The sequence below is a fragment of the Photinus pyralis genome, unplaced genomic scaffold, assembly GCF_008802855.1.
Source record: "Photinus pyralis isolate 1611_PpyrPB1 unplaced genomic scaffold, Ppyr1.3 Ppyr1.4_LG3b, whole genome shotgun sequence".
Classification (NCBI taxonomy): Eukaryota; Metazoa; Arthropoda; class Insecta; order Coleoptera; family Lampyridae; genus Photinus; species Photinus pyralis.
Genome location: NW_022170510.1, coordinates 28,059,327 through 28,078,260, shown reverse-complemented (window position 1 = coordinate 28,078,260; position 18,934 = coordinate 28,059,327).

Genomic DNA, 18,934 nt, shown 5'->3' with positions numbered 1-18,934 from the left:
TAACGCCCCCTCATGATTTTGCGTTCATTTCAGAGAGAATCCCTCTTATTGTTTCATTAACATTAAAAATTTTTTGTAGATAATAAAACTCTATGTAGAGTCTGGAGTTATCATGTCAATAGAGACGTACGGACAGACAAATTTCAGCCTAAAGACTGCTGCATTAAGAACGACTTTAACAATAGTTCATCGATCTGTAGTCTTATGCGAGAGCTGCTGACCCCTTAATTGCGGGGGAGAGGGTAATTTCGATTCAAAGGGCGCACTTTCCACTGCAAATTGTATGGCATGCGGCGAAAGGAGCTTTGACGGTGACGGGGGTCGAAAATTTCTTTGGCGAGAGTGCTGCAGTTCATATCTACGCCACTGGTACTGTTCACTTTACAGAAAATCTACAGTTAGGAATTATATGGCGTATTATAAACCAGCTGCTGTTGTCGGTCATCACGCCTCAGTCCTTCAGCCACGAAAGTGGGTTGTATCTACTAAGTTGAAATGTATGTTATTCATTATCCCGATTTTGTAAGACTTAATTGCAGAAATTAAAAAAACAAGTATAAATTGTGCACAATTCTTGTGCAGATAAAGCGCATTTTTTAAAACCGAAAGAGTTTAGTAAATGGTACCATGAAGGATGAAATCCTCTCCAAATCCCTTCTTTTGATAAGGAGTCATATAGTAGGGCAGTAGTTGGTAGAAAACAGTTCCTTTTGTTGAGACCTTTAATTAGGATAACATGAAAGATAAAATCAATTTCTACCCCCTCCCTCCCTCCGGCCACCTACTTATCACGAAAAGGAGTCGTGCAGGAAAGTTATAGTTTGTACCAACCAATTCATTTCGGTGAGACCTTTCATTAGAATACCATGAAGGGTAGAACGTGTGTTCCTCATTTTCAAAAAACTTACTTGGAACCACTAAAGGCATGCGTATGCAAATTCTGAGACGAGTTGGTTGTCGCATGTAAAAGTTATGCAGGTTTTATATTGAAAAACCGCATCTCAGAAAAAAATTTAAAAGGGGCAAAAAATTCCAGGACTCTAGGAGTAGGACCATTCCCCTAAAAGTACCTTAAAACCGCAGAAGGTTCCGGACGGACAGAACGCACATTTAGATACTGTTGAGGTTGCAACACGTCATATCACGACATCACCATGTTGTCATAAAAGACATTCAAGATGGCGACCCCCCCTCAAAATTGGAGTAATAAAGAAATTTCTTTTTCACTCCAAAACGTGCATAAGCTCCAAACTGCAACTCAATATCTCGAGCCGTGTTCCATTACTGTATAGCAACCGTGTATATATTATAGAGTGTGGAAAAGTGGAATTAATTCATGATCATGATCTTTTTAATATAATCGATTAAGGAAATATAAATATTTGACTTACCACAAAATTTACAACCCCTTCAATCGAATACTGCAACGTAGGTAGGAGAGAATTTTCATAAAAATTACGAATTTTTAAACTGGGTGGGATTTTACTTGTACTTGGCAACTGGAGGGTTGCTTGTAGATCTTTTTAATATAATTGATTAAGGAAATCTAAATATTTCACTTACCACAAAATTTACAACCCCGCGAATTTTCATAAAAATTTCGAATTTTTAAACGGCATGGGATTTTACTAGTACTTGGCAACTGGGTTACTGTACATATTGCTGTGTATAATGCGTTCCAAGATTAGGCTACTAGTTTAAAAGTTACAGCCCTTTGAATTTTCTTTCGAAATTGGTTTCTTATCTTTTGATTTTTTGATTGAGAAGTTTGATCGAAAAAGTACGAATTGTTTTGGATTCTACGCACCAAAATTAATAAGAAAAAGTGTTTTCCCGAGAAATTTTGGTGCAGTCGATTTTTGGTCAAAAAAGGAAGGCCTTTTTTTGAGGCCCTCAAAAAAAATTGTCTCAAATCGACCCGGAAAAAATTTTTTCTTATAGAATGTGGCCTGTAGAATCCATAATTTCAAACAGTTCCAAGATTGGGCTACTAGTTCAAAAGTTACAGCCCTTTGAACTTTCTTTCGAAATTGGTTTCTAGTCTATAACTTTTGATTGAGAAGTCTGATCGAAAAAGTACGAATTGTTTTGGATTCTACGTACCAAAATTAATAAGAAAAAATGTTTTCCCGAGAAATTTTGGTGCAGTCGACTTTTGGTAAAAAAGGAAGGTTATACCTACACTGCCTTTTTTTGAGGCCCTCAAAAAAAATTGTCTCAGATCGACCCGGAAAAAAATTGTTCTTATAGAATGTGGCCTGTAGAATCCATAATTTCAAACAGTGCCTAGATTGGGCTACTAGTTCAAAAGTTACAGCCCTTTGAATTTTCTTTCGAAATTGGTTTCTAGTAGGGAATGCAATCCCGCAGCAAAATCTCAATCCCGGTATTTGCGGGATTGTTAGATGTTAATCCCGCGGGATCCCGGAATTTGCGGGCTCTCGCAAAACTTTAAATAAATTGCCAAATAAGCAATTCTGTGAGGTTAACTTCTGTATTAAAATTAATCGCTAATTATCTCAATATTTAACAAAAAGTACCTTCGGCCTAACTTAGAACTCAAAAAAACCTTATCTGTAAAGCACAAAAAGTCTTCTAAAGTGCCTCAAAAATCATAGTACATTTTTAACGAAAAAAGTTTAACAATTATTTAAAAAATAATTCGCCGTTATCAGTTTTATTAACAAAGTAAACAGAGTTGTCCCCTTGGTCGACAAATTCCTCAGTGCCGCAAATCCCGCGGGATCCCGCTCCATTTATGTGCGGGATTAATCTCGTAAAAATGCTGCGGGATCACGGTACTTCGGGATCCCGCAATCCCGGTATTGCATTCCCTAATGAGGGCTAACCACGTTTTTTGTATAGGCAAACCAGTTAGGACAGTGCCAGAGTCCACAGAGGGGTGGAGATTCGTTTAATTTCAAAAAGTTTATTAAGGAAAATTACTGGGGTGAGTATTAAGTGCACCTTATAGCAATTGTTTTATAGTGGCAAAAAGAAAATTTGTGTTGAGATTGACGTTTGGATGCTGGACAGGAATCAGTGGCGATTATGGGTATGCAACCTGTAACGGGAGCCCTTGAATGGAGTTGATTTTTTAAAAATGATCTCCTTATGGGTCTGGTATACCAACATTTGACTTTTTTGTAATTTATTTTAAATCAATAAATTCTAAATGAATAATGAGCACTTTATTCTGTCGCGGTTGAGCTCGTTTTGCTTATTGTAAGAGCGCGGAAAACTCGTATTGGGAATTAATTAAAAAAAAACTATTTTTTAGTCAACGTTCGGGGAGCCGTATTGAATTTGATATAGTGGAAAAATCGAAGAAGAAACCATATCATGGAAATAGCACGCGAACTTTCATTTGCGAATGTGGTAATAAACATTAAGGAAAGTTCAAGTAGCACACATCGTGGAAAACCCAGTGGAGATAAACAGTTGCGCCAAAGAAAATAGTGATGTAAACATCAAGGTCGCATCGAAAATATAACCAGCTAAGAAAAGAAACCCTTCCGCTAAAAGTTAGGGTGTAACCTCAACAGGCGAATTACCATTTCCACGCATACTAAATTAGATGGTGATCCAGCTTTCCAGAATTGAACTGCTCAGTGGGGTAGACTTAGACACCTTTTAAATAAGGTAAATTGTCTTTGTTGCTATTTCTATTCAGAACAGGCCGGAGTTTAACCGATTTAAATTTTGACGTAATGAGAAGTATCCTTTTAAACACTCGGTCTAATTATCGCTGTAGGTACATGTTCGTGCAATGAGAACACGACGCCTACGCCTTTAACGGAAAATAACAATTACTGCATACCTATTACCAGTCGCTCTAATTTACAAGCCAAAGAAAGTACGTATGAATCATTTTTACACATTCGCCATGGCTTAAAGTCAATAAAACAAGGGAATAAGCAAAATTTCGTTGATCTCCCCTTTGTTTCAATCAGTGTCAATGACAACCTACAAGGGAACACAAAGACGCAACTATTAAAAGATCTAAACGCCTACACTTTTACGCTCGAGATAAGTAAATCACAGAAACATTGACAAATAGCTAACATTATACGAATTCAATTCAAAGCTGAAAATCTGAAAGAGACAGATTAGTTGTGATTACACAAGTTTGAAAACAATGAAAAATACAAATTCTGTCATTGTGCCGCTGAAGTCGGAACGTATAACTGCGTATAAGGCTTACAAACAAAGACATTCACATAGTATAACAAATCCCAAATTACACTGAAGCTGAAAGTACCAATCCGGAACGGAAAAGCTGATTTACTTAATCCGTATCAATTCATTACAAGTGTAAAGGCTTGATGTTTCACTTTCGGAGTGCAAGACGTCCTTGTGCGTCTCAGGAATTTTGTATGGTCGTTCATAAACTCACTTTTATTGTACTTAGAATCTTTTTTAGGGCATGAAGGGTTTATTGATTTAGTTAAATTGCGGAAGGTGTTTTATTAATGATTTCATTTAATCCCTTCCCACTAATCGGAAGCTTCAAAATCTATATCTTCAACTTTTTAATTATTGCCAAGTTGTTTTGTGCCTTTTTTCCTAAAGTACTGTAAGCGTATTTTCCAAATAGAAATCACTATGATCCCTGTCAACTTGCAGCTTTAATTGTTGAAAATGCGAAATTGGAACGATAATTCACAATTCACTTCAGTGGTCTGTTCGTCCGTCCTCCGTAGAAAAGCGCTTCAAAAGCTTTCGAAATTACGTAACCTGTTTTTTTTTCTGACCACTGAGACTGGCGGCCTCGGCTCCTCTTCCTCCACTGCCAATCCGGGACACCCCAGCCCCGCAGCATCCTCAAGCCACCGCTGCTAGCGTGCGGCCCTACATAGAATGCATTTGTACATATTAGTTTCTAGAATATTTTTAAGAGTAAAATATATGGTGTTTGGACGCTTGTCGACTGTGTCCCCACCACCTCCCCGGTAACAATTGGCGCCCAACGAGCGACTCAATCATGGGAAACACGAGGAGCATGGAATCCACCACTACCCGCGCCAGGAGAGTACCTCCAGATACCAGTACGCCATATCTCATCACCGTCAGTGCATCTCCAAATATAAGTGCGCCGCATGGCACCACCGCCAGAGCGTCTCTCACTATCGCCAGCGGTGTATCTCCCAACTGCTTATTACCAGCACAATCCAAACCATCCAAAGATGCTTGCCATTACTGTCCCGAGGGTCACTTCCATCGGGACTGCTCAAGGATCAGGGAAACGCTTATGCGGCCGAGGTATCAATTTCTCCCTGACCGTCATCCACCCAGTACACGAGCCATCGCAAATTGGGCTGCCAAATATCGGAACTGGGGAGTCTCCATCGACCGTCGGCTAGACAACTGCATCAGCAAGGGCAAGACCCTCGACATCCTTGGCAACATTCGCAATAGTGGGAACCAAACGACAGGGAATCTTCCTGGTGGTCAACAACCTCGCAACGCCCACAATTCTGGGTCAGGACTGGTTGCTTCGCGTCCTGCATCACGGTCGCCCATGCGTCCATCGAGGCAAAGAAGACCTCCGCCAAGATAGCTGAAGATCGAAGAGGCCCATCATGGATTTCCCACATCACTGATCCCTCGGTTCTGGGATCTATTCCAAACGAAGCCTATCATTGCCCAGGAGGTTGAAACAATGCTGGCTGATCGTATTTTCGAACCGCTACTCGTCACCAACCGTCATTGTCAAAAAGAAGGACGGCAACGTTCGCCTCTGCGTGGAGTACCGCATGAATGGATGCACCCGAGACGAAAGCTCTACTCTACCACTTATCCACGAGACACTGAGAGAACTGGGGACAGCTAAGGTGTTCTCCACGCTGGACGGACCTCAAATCTGTATACTGGCAGATTCCTCTCGCACCCGAGTCTCGCTCGCTCACCGCCTTTTCAACACCCGACCCCCCCTTGTACCAGTTTCGGGTGATTCCGCTCGGACTAAAGAATCCTGAGGTAATTCGCCATGGTATACCTCGACGACATGGGAGGAACATCTCGACCACCTGCGGATAGTGATCGAGCGGCTCCAGTAACAACACCTGCACAAGATAAGTGCCGTTTTGGAGTGACATTCATGACGTATCTGGACCACTCCTAAAACACGTGGAAGCCTTCCGCAGCGCGTCCAGACCCACAACACGCTGGCAGCTCCGCAGCGACTACGTGCCGCGCTGTGTTCGCTCAACGACATGCTAAGGAAGAGAACCCGATTTACGTGGATGGCTGCCGCGAACAAGGCGTTCGAGAGTCTGCAAGAAGCCCTCGGCCAGCCACTGGGACACTGGGACCGTTTGTGCTCCAAACCGACGCCAGTGGATGCGGTATAGCAGCGGTCCTGTATCAGGAAGACGAACGGCCAGCTCGAAACTTAATCCCGCTCAGGCCAAATACCACGTCAACGAGCTGGAATGACTGGCCGTCGTTTGAGCCGTGAAGATGTACGGCATGTACCTGGAGGACCGACAATTAACGTTACGCACGGACAGCCAAGCGCTTCTTTGGCTGGATTGGACCAAGGACGATAGGAGTAAACTCACCTGCCCGCTGGGCACTCTTCCTCCAAGAGCGACAACCAACATTGTCCCGGTAGATCACCTTTCTCGAAACCCCAACGAAACTACCATCACCACCGACGCAGATGAAGAACCCTTGACCCTGCCCTCATCGGACCAACGCCCCACCATTAACCACGTCGAAATGTCCACACTCGTGGAACACGTCCGGGTAACCAGAAGACCAATCTCGACGCTCAAGAGGCGATCCGATCGTAGCGACTCATCCGCAACGAAGGGCCCGCCGACTAAAGCCAAAGGAAGTTGCTGCGGGAGTACACCGTCCGCGAAGGGTACCTTTACAAGCACAGTCCGCAGGGCCGGCTGATCGTTGTCCCCACGAGGATGTCCTACGCCTACCACGTCACCAGTTTTCGCACGGTTTGGGTTCAATCATGTCCAACAACGGCTACTAAACCTGGGAATCGGTGTTACGCAAATGAGGCTGTATGCCCTGGACCACACCTAGTTGGCACCCCCAAGCCAACCCAGTTGCACGAAAGGACCAAGAGGTAAAAAAGGGTCTGAGCACGTACCTCACCGGAAAACCTCCCAACTCGTGGGCGCGCGTCTTGTCCTGTCCAATCTCCGGACCAGAAAGAACGCGACCACGGGCGTTACTCCAAGCAAGACCCTCTTAGGCTACGATCTGACCAGGCCGGGAGAGTGGAGAGAGAGAACCCAAGAACCTCCATCCACGGACGAAGACCGCTAGGAAGGCATGTGACAGTTGCATCGAAACCGGCCCGTGTGGCGCAGTTCAGTTAAAGCTGAACTGTGGTTCTAAGGGTCCCTGGTTCGAATCCGGGTTCGGGAGTGGATATTTTTAAATGTATAGTGGGTTGGGTTGGCTGAAACCCCGCCCACTCAAAAATAAAGGCAAAATAAAATAAACCAACACCGCTACGGAAGCCGTTACGCAAACTACGGCTCTGCGGTCGCCCAGTACCAAATAGGGGCGCGGCTAATGGAGAGGAACTGTGACCAGAAACCCGTGAACTTCCCACCCCAATTGGACGGGATCCCACACCATCGAAGTCCTGGCTCGAACCAACGCCTACTGGGTCCGGCGGGAGAACGACGAGCTCACTAAGATCCACATTCACGACCTGCACCACCTCCACCAGTCCTACCAGTCCCTGATGGAGGTTCTTCGGGGGAGAAGGGAGGAACTGTTACGGATGAGCTTGCAAAAGAAGCGGGTCTGCTATTGTTCGGCAGCGTCGAAATAACGACAACCCGGTAACAATGTCTGATAGTCACTTATTATTCGTAACATTTACGTTCCTCGCTTTCCTCCTCCTTTTATTCCTGTCCCTCGTGGCCACAGATTTTAATTCGTTCTCCCCCAAATTGTCCTTGATACACTCAGCCCTTCTTTTAGCCTGGACCGCTTGGCATGTATCTGTAGATCCATCATCGTTGTATGGTCCTAAACTCTCCTCAACACATGTCCACATCACTGATCTTACGACTGATTGGCTGACTTTTTTACGGGGTGTCAATTTTAAAACTTGCAGTCGACCATATTTTCCAAACTAAAGAAGATATTGAAAATCGCTAAAAACCGTTTGCAAGGGGGAAACAGAATGACGATAACGTCATAAGAGGGACTGTAACGAAGCATCCGGAATTTCTCCATTTAGTGTGCCGTTTACAAAGACCACCCTGTATGTAACGTTTGGTTTGGCCTTCGTTACGCAAAAAGACCGCGATATTTTTGTAACCACCGAAGGATGTTGTCCTGGCGAAGATGAGGGACAATTAATATTCTTTGGTTTCAGCGCCGTTAATTATTTATAAGATGTTTTAGATTCCCATAATAAGTAAAATCAAGGATAAAACGAGTTCAAATCTAGCTGTTTACAAGTTATGCAGTCCCGTCCGTATGCCTGCATGTTGCGATAAGAGTGTTAAAGCGATAGCGCCGTTTGAGAAGAAAAAGTCCAAGGGAGCTAGTTGCAGATTGGATTGATGAGTACTTAGGTTTGATTACGCTTAATTAGGTAAGCGCTGTTAATTAATGTTAATGGGCAGTAGTAAACCTTGTCAGAAACCGTCGAGAGAGGTGTCCACAGAGGCGCTGTAATTTTTCTAGTTGTTTGCAAGTTGTCCCAGATTTTTAAGATAATCACAGGAGCCGCAATTAATTAAAAACCGAATTATTTTCTACCGCTCTCGGTACGAGCACCGCCCGGCTTTGGAAATTCCCTGTTCCACTTCTACCAAAATAGGTTTCCTTTAAAAGGAAAATGCTCATTTTGGGAGGGATCTTTCTGCTTCATACTTTCGAGTTGTAAGTACGCCTTTTGATTTCTTTAATTTGCGAAACCGTATCATTCCGAATCCACCGAAACCCTTTTGTTTTACCGTTTTACCGTTTGAGCGACCGTAAGTCAAGCCGTTGTCCTTTCCTTCTCACTACCGTTTTGAGTTTCCCTTTTTTGCACAACCGTAACCTTTTGCCACCGTTCCGCTAAACTTCATTATATTCTGTTCTCCTTGCTTTTCCGCTTTTATTTCCCCTAGACACCGCTAATTGATTTATTGTTTTATTCCCTTTAGGAAATTTACCGTCCGGGCCGTTGGCCATATTTTGTTTTAGATAATCCGGAAGTGACCGCCGCCATTTTGTGGTGAACCCTGACCGATCCCTGGTTATTCCGTTCTCCACTAGAGGATACCCGGAGGCTTTCCACCCCGTCCGCGAAGACCGCACCGCCCCTTTTCCCAAGACTTCGGGGGTGCTGAGTGAAGTCTTGGTGGCGCCCGAGTGACCGTCCCCGGTGTAATAATTGAATTGTACAATTATATTATTGTTCGACAATTAAATGAACTTGAAATAATTGTGCTTTCCCTTATTTAGAATACCGTTCGTGCACGAGCTAAGGGGGAAGTTCGTCGCATGACAACCCTCCACCTCCCCTTAACCCCCCAGCCCCCCTCTTCAAAATTCCTAAATGGCAACCCCATACTTGTGACACATCGTTGGAAAGCTACTGAAAAATGCTTTCCAGTGGTACCAATAAAGTGAATATTCATTAAATACAATTTAACAAAAATTTAATAATGAACAAAAAAAACTAAATGTTGACATTGAGGGATTTATGCTCGGATTTATGGCAAATTGGCCAAGAACTTTAACCTGAGCTGCTTCATTAAGCAATCTTGGTTGCTTTCTTTTTTTATTGATAACAGATACCGTTTCTTCGAATTTAGCGACCAAATCTTAATTTTTATTTTTTTTGTTAATTATTAAATTTTTGTTAAATTGTCTTAATGAATATTGACTTTACTGGTACCACCGGAAAGCATTTTTCAGTAGTTTTCTAACGATGTGTCACAAGTATGGGGTTGCCATTTAGGATTTTTGAAGAGGGTGGGCTGGGCTATTAAGGGGGTGGGGGGTTGTCACTCATAAGTCATAACGTCATTCTGGTTCCTCCTCGATAGGTACCCCCGAAACGGTTTTTCGCGATTTTCAATATCTTCTTTAGTTTGAAAAATATGGCAAATTGACACCCTGTATATAAGTTATTACTACTTCTGATTACTTATATGTGTTCCCGCATATACCTACCTACGGATTGAAAATTCGCATAAGAAAAGCGTAGCTCAAGTTTACGTGTTTACTTCACGGAGGTTTCTCTTATTCTTTTGACATTTATGTCCACATGCCTTTAAAGTCAGGAATGGGAAACACGATCTCTTTCCAACCCTGCCTTCAATGCAGCAACGTAGTAATCCATTGGTAGGTATTGAAACACATTGCCCGAAACGTAGCAATTTTATTTTTAAAATCCCTGTAAAATTCCTACGTTAGATGTCGCCTGCTGTCGTCCCCATCCCTTAATATTAAATCCCCCATTTGTTTGTGCTCCTCCTTGTTTTGTTGCTGTTGCTTTTTCCCAGACTCCTTAAACCGACCAGAACCGTATTCCGTTGTATGCCAAAGTCTTAATTGTTTATTCCCGTACCAGTTTCCTAGTTATTCCAGGCCTAAATTACTTTTCCGTTTGTTTTCCAGTTAGCTTTCCATTTAATTCATTTACCAGTTTCTTACCAGACCTGGTTTTGGTTCCATTGTCCATCCTATTTGCTGTATTATCTGGGAGGTTATACAAACCTGCGTACTTCATGTTACATAATGTAGAAGTAGCAAAAAAACCTTTTATAAACAAATTAAAATTCTACCTTTAGTTACATCACAACCTTATGCGACTCCAGTCCGTAGGCAGCAATAACATTTAATTTTACACTTATTAAGCCTGTTTTAATATGATATTGCTACTGTTATAATGATTGTTACTTTTACACTTCTCTTCCCCTTTTTATTAATAACTTATTTATTAACCAATTTGTTTTCATTCTAAGTTAATTGGCACTTATGTTATTTTAATTTTTAGTTTTTTTTTATTGCCTTTATTTTATAGTGGGCGGAGTGTTAGCTAATTAGCTATTCTCCCCACTCAACCCACTATACAATCACAAACAGCCATGCCTTACCTGGGATTCGAACCCAGGACCCTTGTAGCCAGAGGTAGAGCTACTACCGTAAACTCATCTGAGCTACGCAGGTTGGCTGCTAATCTAATAAATAAAATAACTAACATTGATATTTAAGATTTGTGCATTAGGTCGGTCGACCTGACTCAACAACGGGAAACTTCGAATTTTTCAGAAAACAAATAATTTGGAATTGACAAAAAAATACCTCTTGCTACAGATAATCCCCTGTACCTTAAAATAAGGACCAGCATCCATCAATAAACGAAGAGCATTTCAAACATAATAGTGCATTTGAACGATAAATAATCGTAATGTGTCAACGAGGTGAGTTTAACTAAAGAAAATAAAATTAAACACAAAAACCGTCGAAAGTAAATGTACCTACTTACGTCATCTTCCTCAGCTTTTCGAGATCGTTTTAAAACAATTGTAGGTATATATGCAAATGACAAAGCGCGGGTAGAGAATATTGTTACAGGACAGAATAACTGAATAATAAACTGTAGATGATACAGGCGCTGGCATATTTTCGCAAATACATTCTTTAATAACCTACGAGTGTTATAGCTATAATATATAGAGCAAGAACCAATCATGTACTGAAAATAAGGCTGATAGAAAAGTTGAAGAAAGCGAAGGCACCGTGAAACTACAATGACTGCAAATAAAAGCGAATGAGCAAAATTTGTATAGAATTGAAAATCGGCCCTTGACGCCACACAGTTAACAATGCTTTCCATTGCATACGTGTACTTACATGCGACAATCTCCTTATTTCTGTAGCACGTATGAATACAAACGCGAACACAATTTTTACATCATTCAACAGAATATTGCCATAAAATGTAAGTCTCCTTTTAAATGTTGTAATCACAGGCTTAGCATTGTAATTCCCAAAGCTCCTCTATAATCCTGTACCTTCAAGGAAAAACAAAATAATGAAATATTCCACGATCTCCCCTTAGGCAGTGACACATTTTAACTTCGTACTTAAAACAATTGGGCGAATTACTAAACGAAAATTTATCGAGTAATTTGAAAATCAATGTTCGTGTTTAGGTACCTGAAACGACAATCTAAACATTCCATAATTGAAAATGCATTTTATTCATCCGGCCATTTTATTCGGAGACACAAAAGAGTACGTGTATGAGGCATTTCAAAACATAAATCGCTCATTAAATTTTAGAGTGGTGGTTATGACGTTTACCGCATTAACCCTGCACTTCCACATATTAAAAGGATAAATAAATGGATTTTGAGAACTAATCGACCTACCATTTTCGTTTTTCTAATGCCCGGACATGAGTACCTACACTCGAAAATAATTTCTTTTACCTGAGAGTGCAGCTCTAAATCATGCATGTGGAATTTGTAACAATTGTAATTCGTTTCGTGGGGTTGAAGTTTTGTACACACCTATTAGTGTGAACATACGTGTGGCTGTACACAAATCGTCGCGTCGCGTTGGCACACAATTATGATGTGTTTATAACGGTGACTTCGTTCTGTATTCCTAGCGGAATGCTTTACGAACGAAACCTAAAACTATTCCTAATTTAGCTCCATACATGTTCCTCCACTTAAACGTCTTCATCCCCATTTGCAGTACGGAAACTGCCAACTCCCCAGCAACAACTTTGTGTTTTATTCTTATTTACAACTTAATGTTAATTTATTATGCGAAAATTTTAGATTCCCCAGTTGGAAGTTTAACGTTATATTTCTGGGGATTTCATTATTATTCATGCAATAAAGCCTTGTGAAAATAACAAAAAAACCCTCTGGAAAGTGTCCGATTGTTTAAATTACGTAACGTATTCGTTTCAAATAAGCGAGCTTCCCTTAGCGTTTGACGGTCTGTTAGAAAGAAACGAAAAATTTAGTATAAACTACTTTGCGTAAGGCATTTGGGCCAGAGCTGGGCAGTATTCGATGTTGTAAATGCTTTTTAGTATTCAAATCAGTTAAAGTATTCAAATACTTTGTAACTAAATACTTTTATGGAAGCAGTATTTGTATTTGTAACTCAAATACTTTCACAAGTATTTAGTATTCGAATACTTCGCAAAGTATTTGAACCTTCCTTTTTTACCAAAAATCGAAAAAAGGCAGTGTATAACCTTCCTTTTTTACCAAAAATCGACTACACCAAAATTTCTCGGGAAAACACTTTTTCTTATTAATTTTGGTGCGTAGAATCCAAAACAATTCGTTCTTTTTCGATCAGACTTCTCAATCAAAAGTTATAGACTAGAAACCAATTTCGAAAGAAAATTCAAAGGGTTGTAACTTTTGAACTAGTAGCCCAATCTTGGAACTGTTTGAAATTATGGATTCTACAGGTCACATTCTATAAGAAAATTTTTTTTTTCGGGTCGATCTGAGACAATTTTTATTTCGGGGTTCAAAAAAAGGCGGTGTATAACCTTCCTTTTTTACCAAAAAATCGACTACACCAAAATTTCTCGGGAAAACACTTTTTCTTATTAATTTGGGTGCGTAGAATCCAAATCAATTCGTACTTTTTCGATCACTTCTCAATCAAAAGTTATAGACTAGAAAACAATATTTCGAAAAAAAATTCAAAGGGCTGTAACTTTTGAACTAGTAGCCCAATCTTGGAACTGTTTGAAATTATGGATTCTACAGGCAACATTCTATAAGAAAAATTTTTTCCCGGGTCGAACTGAGACAATTTTTATTTCGGGGTTCAAAAAAAGGCAGTGTATAACCTTCCATTTTTACCAAAAATCGACTGCACCAAAATTTCTCGGCAAAACACTTTTTCTTATTAATTTTGGTGCGTAGAATCCAAAACAATTCGTACGTTTTCGATTAGACCTCTCAATAAAAAGTTATGGACAAAAAACTAATTTCGAAAAAAAAAAGGGCTGTAACTTTTGATCTAGTAGCCCAATCTTCAAACTGAAATTATGGACTCTCGAGCGATCTCGATCTCATACAATTTTTTTTCCGGCCTCAAAAAAAGGCAGTACTTTTAAGTTATTCAAATATTTGAGAACAATTTAGAAATGTTTAGGGAAAGTTTCCATTGTCACAAAATCAAATATCAAAATCCGATACATCTGAATACCGAACTCGATAGTCTACGTAACTTAAAAACAATAGAGACCACCTTTTTTTTTTTTTTTTTTTTTTTTTTTTTTTTTTAAGTTTTTTAAGAATACTTTTGAAAGTATTCGAATACATTCTAAAGTATTTGAATACTTATTTAATAAAGTATTTGAATACTTTTCAATGTATCTGTATCTAGTATTCGCTTGTGCTGGACGTAAAAGTATTTAGTATTCAAATACCTTTGATTTGTGTAAAGTATTTACTATTTACTATTCAAATACTTTTTGAAAGTATTCTGCCCAGCTCTGATTTGGGCTCATTCTATACGAAACTGATACAAGACTGCGTTTATTCAAATACAACACAAATTTATTCAATAATTACTGCAATGAAAACAGGCGACAGTGCCAGCGACATATACCACGCTACAAGCGCTCGATCAAAACATGTCCAAATAAGTCTTAAATTACCTTGATACTGTCAATAATACAAAAACCAACCTTAGACTAGAATATCCAATACAATACGCACAACTCACAATCCTAGCCACTAACCTGATGTCTTTTCAGGAAATAAAACTTCTTTATTTCTAACATTGAAGTTCGATTGTTTTACATTTTCCCACGTATTCAAAACCTTTTAATTCACTAAATGTTTCTTTTATGAACTTTACTGACCAATAAATTTGACGATTCTTTAATTAACAAGCAATACACGGGGGCGGCGGCCTCGCGTAAACGGCAAAAAGTAACCTCTCACGTAATAACACTTCCTCTTCTACTTAAACCATTTTCTTCTTTTTCATTCTACTTACTAATTGTATTACAAAAATTCGCACAATTTCTTTATTTCAATAACATAACGCCTGTTTAAAAAATCAGTTGATTTTAAGCGATAACGCAAGCCCTTCATCGCAATGATAATCGGAGAAAAACATGAGATAAACTTTTCAAATAAGACACAAATAATTTTCCTTGTCTTACAATACGTAGCTTCTAAATTAGGTAAAAAAAGTAAACAAAGTATAATACGGCTATAACAAAAATTAGACATCGTCCATACTACATCAACTTTACACAACATTTTTTCTCCTAGTTGTAGAGTTGGCGCTGCTTTCCTCACACCCGCCGCATTAACGGCCAACTACCTCTGGGTAAAACACAAAGTAAGAGCTTGAGAATCTTCCACAGCGGTAGTTCTGGGTAAAATGATCTTCTTTAGTTCGGTGCACTTATCAAAGGCACTCAGCACTCCCCGCCTGAAATCAGAAGATACGAGGGGATTACAAAGATAACAATTTAGATACCAAAATGAATGCCGATTTACTGTCCACAAATATTAAATAAAAAATAAACTCCCCAATAGAATACCGTACATAAAATATTCCAAGGTTCAAAATTATATTTTACGTTACATACAAATCGGAGTATCTTGACTTTACGATTGAAATCTCCCAGTATAACTACAATCAAGAATGATCGGTTAAATTAATTACTACTTGATCTTACACTAAAAAAATTGATCCGAACACAAATGCGCTCGAGTAGTGCCAAATACAAGTAAACATGTGATGCAACGCTTACCTTGATTTAATAAGATGTTATCCAGAGAAGTGAGCTCAATTCCCGGATCCATAAAATCTGAAATCAAAAGAAAACTCCCCAACTGCAGAGCTCGGAATGCGATGAACTAAACAATTCCTGAAGGGCATTGCCTTACTCGTAGTAAGCTCACAAGTACGATACCATAACATTCGCGTGTAAAAGTCGACCATAACTTAACAGTGTACGGAAAACTAATAAATAACTGCTCAAGGTAACAAATTGATTGAATGCGAGATCTTGTTATCAAATCTGGTGCATGATCCAGTGACCCAATGTAGCAAACAGAGCTGGGTAATGCTCGCGAGCGTTTCGCTCGAAAAAGCGCTCCAAGCGAAAAAAGCGCTTGGGAGCGATCCGCTCGCGAGCAGTTCGGAGCGGCCGCTTGGTGCTCGATACTCGAGCGTTAACTTAAAGTGCTCGGCGCTCGAGCGCTTTTTTCTGCCTGCGAGCGGCTTTTCCGCTCATGAGCGTTTTGTCGCTCACAAGCCCTTTTTTTCGCCCGCGAGCGTCTTTTCCGCTCCCGAGCGGTTTTAGGAGTGCTCGGAAGCGAGCATTTTTGAGAAAATTAGAGCGCTCGTCGCTGAAGCGGTTTTTTAGAATGCTGGCCCCAGCTCTGTTAGCAAATGACGGTCCTATCGGCAGATAGAAATTCTGTCAAAAAGTGTTGTTGGCACTCGTGCACGGAGTGTGGATTTATTTCAACGTTACCCACATGCGTATGTAGAACGTATCAGGAATTATACTTAAGATGGTTTTGGAACTGGTTATGAAAACTGGGATTTGCAATTAAACTCGAAGAATCTAAAATTAGAACCCTAAAAGAAAAATGAAAGGTAACCCTCTTCGTTGATAACTTTAAAATGTGCATACCTCTTTAAATAAGAGGGATAATTATGGACGAATATGCAACGATAATCGATGGAGAATTGTATAGCAAATATCAGCCAACCTAAAGAAAAATACACTTCAAGTAACTGCAAATGGCGTACTTACGCTAAGCCAGAAAAAAAACTCAATTATATCCTCCTTACTATGCCATGTCTTTTTTCTGTTCCTTAATTCCCTACCATGGACCGGGACCCAATGAAATACCGGCTCTGTTTATATTTAAGCGGTTCAGGTCCGGTTTCGGTTTTGTGCGCATTTTTTTCGGTTCATAACGGTTTCGGTTCTAGTCAGTATATATGTTAGTCAGGGTTTCTAGTCTATAACTTTTGATTGAGAAGTCTGATCGAAAAAGTACGAATTGTTTTGGATTCTACGCACCAAAATTAATAAGAAAAAGTCTTTTCCCGAGAAATTTTGGTGTAGTCGATTTTTGGTAAAAAAGGAAGGTTATACACTGCCTTTTTTTGAGGCCCGAAAAAAAAAATTGTCTCAGATCGACCCGGAAAAAAATTTTCTTATAGAATGTGGCCTGTAGAATCCATAATTTCAAACAGTTCCAAGATTGGGCTACTAGTTTAAAAGTTACAGCCCTTTGAATTTTCTTTCGAAATTGGTTTCTAGTCCATAACTTTTGATTGAGAAGTCTGATCGAAAAAGTACGAATTGTTGAATTCTACGCACCAAAATTAATAAGAAAAAGCGTTTTCCCGAGAAATTTTGGTGGAGTCGAATTTTAGTAAAAAAGGAAGGTTATACACTGCCTTTTTTGGACGCCCGAAAAAAAAATTGTCTCAAATCGACTCGGAGAAAAATTTTCTTATAGAATGTGGCCCGTAGAATCCATAATTTCAAACAGTTCCAAGATTGGGCTACTAGTTCAAAAGTTACAGCCCTTTGAATTTTCTTTCGAAATTGGTTTCTAGCAGGGTTTCTAGTCTTTAGAAAGTATGGCATTAGTAGGTGTGACAAAGAAGTAAAAAGTCATGAATAGCAAAACGTGACGTATCGTCAGTGTAGCTAATTTACAACGACAAGGGCAATAAAGGAGGACGAGGGAAAAATGTATTTAAACTTAATTTATTAATAAAAGACTGAAAAAATACACCAAAACTTGTATAAAAAATTATGTATGGAATTTGTTTTTTATTTTTATTTTTTAAAACCTTTCCCCTCCACTCATTATTTACATTTACAGTAGTACACCACCACCGATGGCAATCATGGAGTAATATTTTATCAATTTTTCTTCAACTTCCATTAATAATCTGTTAAGAACTTTAAAAAACAGAAAAGAACCGAAAAAAATAATAACGGTTCCGGTTCTCAAGAAGTTTCAATTTCTTAAATAGTAACGGTTTCGGTTCGGTTTTCGGTCCTGAAAAAATACCTGTTTCGGTCCGGTTTTCGGTTGTTTTTTGGTTCTTTCCCTACAACACTCCAGGTCATAGCGTTTTTTGTAACTAACGTAAGGAGGCCCTGCCTTAGATATTTTATCACGTGACACTTTTCGATTTAAGCGAGATCTGTGTAGCTTTTGGAGGGATAGCCATTCGAGTGGTGAAAGTGGTGGAACGTTGCCGGTTTGATTTTATTTCCGTGTTATTGTAGTGCAACCATAAATTTATTTAATATGAGCATTGAATAATTTATTCAATGATATGAGCCAACTAAACTTTTTTAAACCATGTGCATTTACCAACCCTGCTGCGGTTGTAATGCTTTCGATTTCAATTTTCGCTTGCCTTTTTGAGCCAAATTTTCACAGGAAATCATAATTCGAATTTGACCGTGAAACCATCCGAATTTAATAATGAAACTTCCTCGATCTTACGAAACGGTTCTCGACTGCGAAGAATTCGACGCTTTTTATGAAGAATCGATAAATCGAACCCAATTTCAATTTACAAATTAAGTTGGCAATTTATTCTTGTCATTATCAGTTTTGAAAGATTAATTTAAAAGTGAAAGGCTTAACTTAAACTAGGCAACGAAAGTATTTGAGAATAGCGAGGGGTTGCTGACACTTGTAGATTGTAGAGTTTCAGAGCGATGAGCGGATCTTGTCGTGCAATGTCAAATTAACAGAGATTTAAACGTTGGTACGTGCGAATCTTAACATAGACGTAAATTACAGAAGCACTGATGCAGACGAAATAAAGAAAAAAAAACTACAATTGTGTGTTAGGAGGTTCAATTAATATCTTAAATTTAAGGGAGGTTAAGCACAACCTTCTGGAAAATGAGCAGAAAACAAAAACTATACAAATTAGCGTA